Source organism: Octodon degus, unplaced genomic scaffold (genome assembly GCF_000260255.1).
Source record: "Octodon degus isolate 3935 unplaced genomic scaffold, OctDeg1.0 scaffold00073, whole genome shotgun sequence".
NCBI lineage: Eukaryota > Metazoa > Chordata > Mammalia > Rodentia > Octodontidae > Octodon > Octodon degus.
Genome location: NW_004524649.1, coordinates 11,349,357 through 11,355,750, shown reverse-complemented (window position 1 = coordinate 11,355,750; position 6,394 = coordinate 11,349,357).

Sequence of the window (6,394 nt, the reverse complement as noted above, 5' to 3'; positions counted from 1 at the left end):
AGAGAGAGAGAGAGAGAGAGAGAGGACTTCAGACTGTAGGAAGGAGCTTCTAAAGAGATTAGTTAGGATCTATAATTTCTCCCTATTACTCCCCTTGGGGGACATACATTTAGCTGGTGTCTGATGCCCACCTAAAGAATCTGAAAGTGGAAGACTAAAATAGCTTTCAGGAGCTACACAGTGGGCTTTGCCTGAACATTAACAACTCCATTGTGAATGTGTGATAGACATATGCCTGAGGAGTGAACAGAGGACACAGGAAAGAAGAGAATACTGTCTTAAGCAATTTTGATTCCTACTTGGTAGGGCTGCCAGAGTCTATGAGCAATGGATCAGCAGGAAGCCAAGGCTGGAGGTGGCAGAATTCCCCCATGGCGGTGGTGGAATTAACCACTATAGGAATAGAATGAGTCACCCATGTTACTAGAGGTACGATCAAACAGCTAAGGGAAGAGACACTCTTGAGAACTAATGAAAATGCATGTGTGTGTTTGTGTGTGTGGGCGTGCACATGTGTGTTGCACTGCCCTTTCCCTATTTCTCTCATTTCAATAAAATCCAAGAGACAGTATATACTATAGTCCCCAGCTAGGGGAAAAGGCAGGTAGTCTAATGAAGAAAGAATTGCTACTTATTGTTTTAGACCAAGACATTTATGTACTAATTTGACTCTGTTCTGCAACTGTCTTTTTAGTAACTAATGGGCCTGCTGAAATTCCATTGGCTGGTGAGGGAAAAATGTCCTTCTACTGAATGCATTTTTAAAAAGATAGTGGAGACAAACATAATGTTGATTTTGGAGTATATCCTGTGATTTACATCCATGATTACAACTCATCAGGCAATGTACTGATTATGCTTATAAGGAAAATATTGCTCTTTAGTAAATATGGGTTTCCTAATATCACTAATTCTTAATTCAGTACTGTTATTTCAATACATCACTTTTCTACCTTTTAGAGAGTAATAGCTATTTCTTATTCCCTGATTAATGTTTGATTGGTGTGTACCTTAAATCTCAAACAATTCAAAAATTATTAATAAACTCATAAATTAAACACATCTCTTAGATTCTTCTTTCTGTCACAATCTCATTTGCAGTTGACGTTTTAGCTGAAAAAGTTGAAGGAAGCATAGCCAAGTTCTAGGTCTTTATGTAGCTATTAGGCTTTGTTGAGTTGGGTTTTTCCATGTGTGTGTGTGCGTGTGTGTGTGTGTGTGTGTGTGTGTGTGTGTGTTTCATCTGAGTCCCTGGGAAAAAGCACATCTTCAGTGTATATTAAGAGTTTGACAAATTGATTTTTTCCTGCATCTAAGTTGAAGAAATTATTTTAAGCCTTCGAATTACTTTTTGGGGATTGGCTTGATGTTGTTTGAAAGAACTGCCTTGGATCATGTGATGTAATGGATCAATCAACTTTTTTTTTTTTTGAGCATTTGCTAAATTCTTAGTATTGTTCATGGAAAGTACTATCATAGGCTCTGCAAAAATGAAATGGAATGACTAAGTAATAGCATGTAGTCTGGTTGAGAAATATACATATAGCTAATGCTGTATACAGCAAAGTGCAAGCCAAATATGCAATATAAACAAAAATGAGCTGTCATGATAAAGAGGAAATGATTCATTCTACCTGAAATGACTAAGGTATTAAAAATAATAATTGTTACCATTTATGGATAATTAAAGGTGATCCATGTGCTTTATGAGCCCTTATCTGAATTTCTATTTCCAAGGCCCTTTGGGATGGTTTTTATTTCCTCATTTATCAATTAGTGGTTTAAAGAGCATAAGCAGCTTGTCCAAATCATATAGCTACTACCTATCAGAATCAGCAACTAGAATACAGGTTGGTTTGAATTCAGAGCCTGTACTCTTTTTAGCTACACTGTGACACCTGGATTTATGAGTGATCATTCTGCATTAAAAAGAGCAGTGTAATTGAAGGCACAGATTATGGTAGGAAGCTTTCATAGAAAAAAATTAGTCTATTGTGGCTGACATGGCTTAGAAGGCTTGGAAAGACAGGAGGCATACTATGTAAGATTTTTAATTCTGTAATAGACATTTATAGTAGATTTGTAATAGTAAAGTAATGAATAATCATGGAAAATTGTGAAAAAAGAATATGATGGAGTAGCTATATTGAATCGGTGTTATCTGATGTAAATCATTATATCTTACTGTAATTTTAAAGTAAACATAAGGCTGGTAATATAGCTCAGCTGCATAAGCGCCTGTCAGGCTAAAGGGTCCTGAGTTTGATCCCCAGTACAAAAAAACAAAAAACAAAAAAACAATGGAAATTACTCAACAGTGTTAAATAGTACAAAACGTAGTGTAAATCACCTTATAACTGAGTCTGGTACAGTGAGTACATATCTACTTTTGAATTTATAGGGATGTGAGTGCTAAGAAGTATTCAGTGGTAAGGGATGGCAAGACAGCTCAGCTGACTAACCCATGCTTAGGTAAGTGCAGGGGCTGGGGTTGGATCCCTGGTAGTGCATGCCATGCTGGCCCTGCCCCCAGGCACTCTGAGCTGGTGGTGACTAAGTCTGGGCATGGTGGCGCACGTCTGTAATCCCAGTGCTGGGGAGGCTGAAAACAGGAGGATCACCACGAGTGAGATCTGAGCTACATAGTGAGAACCTGTATCAAATACCTGAAAAAAAAGTATTCAGTGGTCTAATGGAAAACAATATAAACAAATTTCACGTGACCATCCTGAAAAAAATAAAATGTTCCTATTAATGAGAATAAGGATAAAGGTGAGAGATAACCCTTATCACTTATGACAGTAGGTACCTCAAAGTCTCACTCACATATAGGTACAAGACGGTTCTAGGAACCTACAGCAGACCCACATCCTCAATAGGAGTAGTTCATAGAAGTAAGCACCACATTGAATTAATGTTAATTTGAACATTATTGATTTTATACTTTTGGTATTTATTGTGTAACAGCTTTAATTTCATAACTATGTAGGTACTGTCAGCTGCAGGAGTTGATACCATTTTAAGTTATTCTGTATAAAAATATGATATACTATGTAATTATATGTAAAGTTAACATTGTAATCCAGGAAAATTTTATTCTCTTAAGTTTGAAAAATACTTAATGAACAATTTTTACTGAGAAATTTTAAGATTATAGTGTATCAAAAAAGGTAATAGTGTTTAGGATGGAATTTCAAGTAATGTAACCACAGACACAGAAATAGGGATGAAGAGATGGTTTGAATAAATCAAGAGCTCTTATTTGCAGTAAGTAGAAATGGAGGCTATAAAAGTTAGAAGTTCTCATATGACATAAGTTGTAATATGACAGAAGTTAATATGCACTCTTCAGGAGGATAATAAAATGTCACTTAATTTGGTTATACTTACAGTGCACTCTGAGAAAAGACTTTGGGTAAAAGTGTTGTCTGCGAGGTGATCCTAGGACACACTGGTGGAAAAGTGACACAGGAGGGAAGCAAGGCAATAAACTGCCCATTATCAAGCAAATTATCATGTGGGGAGGAGGGCTTAGTCCCATTGAGGAACCGGAACAGTGAATGCAGAACATGTGCCTCAGAGTTATCCTATTGGTAGGTGATAAACTACCATATTTATATACCTGGTTTCACTAATGCATGGTTGTGAGACTTGCCCACAGCAGGCAGGTGTTTTGGCACTTCTGACTTATTGCATGAAAAACAAATAGGATCTGGCATCCAAAGAAAGCCTTCAGGAAACATGGCAGGTACTGGCAGTTGGAGGGTCAGCCATATGTGAAGAAGTAGTAAGGCCAAAGGATATGGGAGGAGCAGCCACTGCCTTTGCTGTGATATTTTTAAGATTGCCAGTTTTGTGGATGAAGGAAACTGACATTTCACAGCATCTTTCACGTGTCTTGAATTTTGCTGGATGCTTTCACATTTAATTCTTACCAAAATTCTACATACATACAGCATTTCTTTCCATGTTTCATATGGGACAAAACTTGCTCTTAGAGGGTCACACAGCTAAGTCATATTAAAGTTAGAAGTGGGAATCAAGTTTTGAATTTATGTATTTTTGACCCAGAAGATTCTGATCATCTGCTTACTTATGAAAAGGAGAAAATGGGAAGGCAGGAGGAAATTAGAAAATAGAAGATAGTAATGAATTTGGAAATTTGGAAAATAGAAGATAATAATGAATCTAGATAGTATTCCATTTTCATTTATATTCTATATTTATTAAGAAATTGATTTTTTAAATTCTAGTTGCACTAGCTAGTAATATTCATATTTGCAATGTTTTAAATAATAGGATTCTTGTTTCCTTGAGTATTTCAGAGATACATGAAGAAAAAGCCTTATTATTACAGGGTAGTATTTGTGTTTTTAGTGGATAATGTTGAGATTTTTACAGAATCTTTTCTTTTCTTTTTCTTTTTCTTTTTTTTTTTTTTGTACCAGTGATCAAATTTAGGACCTTGTTTCCAGGCCGGTGCTTATGCTGCTGAGCTAGCTCCTCAGCGATTTTTAAAAAATCAGTGTGTGAGGTACTTTCTTGATGCTTGGCCAAAATGCTTGACACCCACAAGTTAAAGGAAGAGGGGTTTATTTTAGATCAAAGTTTGTAGAGGTTTCCATTTGTAGTCAGCAGGCTTTAAGGCAGAGGACCCTGGTAGAGGGCCATGGCAGATTATGGTATGCAGGCAAGAGGCAGTAAGCAGCTGCCTTTCCTTTTTATTCCATTCAGACTCTGAGCCTACTTGTTGGTGCCACCCCACCCAAGGTGGGTCTTCTGACTTTAGTAAATCAGTTCAGCCACACCTAGAATGATGCTATCCCCAATCAGTGGACACCTCTGATCTAGTATCACATACCTATGATTTAGCCACATCCCAAAAACCCCACCCATGAGTCTATGAAGCTTGGGGGTCATATAGCCATAAACCATAACACTCAGTAATAATAATCACAACATCACTCTATATTGTTCTTATAGGATCTTCCAATATAAAAATGATAAATGAATTAATGCTAGCCATTGTTTGATTAATTCTTTGATATCTGATTGCTATAGAACTGGTTTATTGATGAGGAAGCTAATGTTGAGATAAGTAGCCCATCTAACATGTTTCAGCTCATATTTGATAAGGCTAAGTTGAGAACTGTATTATCAATGGATTTACATGTGGAATGCAGATGCAACTCTCTTTACACAATATATACACTTGTAAAAAAGTTAATTTTTAATATTGAAAATTATATTATTCCTAGCAACCCTATTGTAAATCATAAGCCAAATGACTTGTCTTTGGTTCACATAAAGGTTTTTCATATTTAGATTCATTCGAAAGTGATTATTGTGAGCATTTTTGCCTTGTAAATAATTATATTTGTTTCTTGATGCATATCTTATATCTTAAGTGTTTTTTTTATGATGGTCACAGAGACTTTCCTCAGGTGGTCTCTATTACTATGTCGAAACAATTTTTTGCAGGCTGTGTGCTGGTTGGTGTCATTTCTCAACTATTGATTTCAATTACCTTATCTAGATCCTTAGGATAAGAAGTGAGAAATACAATATTTAATTCTGAAGAAATGGGTTTTAAAGGAAAATGTGCTCAAATGTGGATAGTTTTTTTTTTCCTGTTCTAACATGGAAATTATGTTGACCTGAATTTGCTGCTGGAATTACTGCATTCCCATGGACACTGAAGCCACCAACATCTGTGTGTGACTTGTAATTTTAATCCCCGAGGATGCTTACCATTTGTCAGCAGTTTGTGGCTATATTTTCTTTCTGATGCTTATGCCTCCTTAGCCCCATGGGGTTGAGGCCTTGTTTTGAAGTGGTGCCATTTATCTTTGAACATTGCTGTCATTTCCTAATAGCCTACAGTTTCAGACTGTTTGGCTATTTTGCTTTAGACTTTCTCTCTTTCTTTATTTCTTATTTTTTTTCCTGCTTACCTTGCATGTGGTTGTTCCGGTTCAACTCATTTCACTATATAAGCAGTTACCTAGGAATTCTGCTATAATCTATCTGTCTTTACATTCCCAACACCACAAAACTAAGGAATAAGCAATGTGCTTCAGTGACAGGAAATTGATCAAATGCTTTGAATATATGGAGTCACTGATGTGTTTTTTAAGAGATCCTTTCTTACCTTTTCACTAGCTGCACCAGCATCTTCAAGATCTTAAACTCTGTCTTCACTTTTACTTAAACAGTTTTGCAAGCTTGTGATTGAGATTTTAATTTCCTCTATATCTCTGTGACTCCGCTTCATGCGATCTATTTCTTTCCTGTATTGCTCATTCAAGGAATCTGTCATTTTTCTAATCTTCTCTATTTTTTTAATCAATGTCTTCTTTAGAAGCAGTTATAAATTCTTTTACTGCAGTGTTTT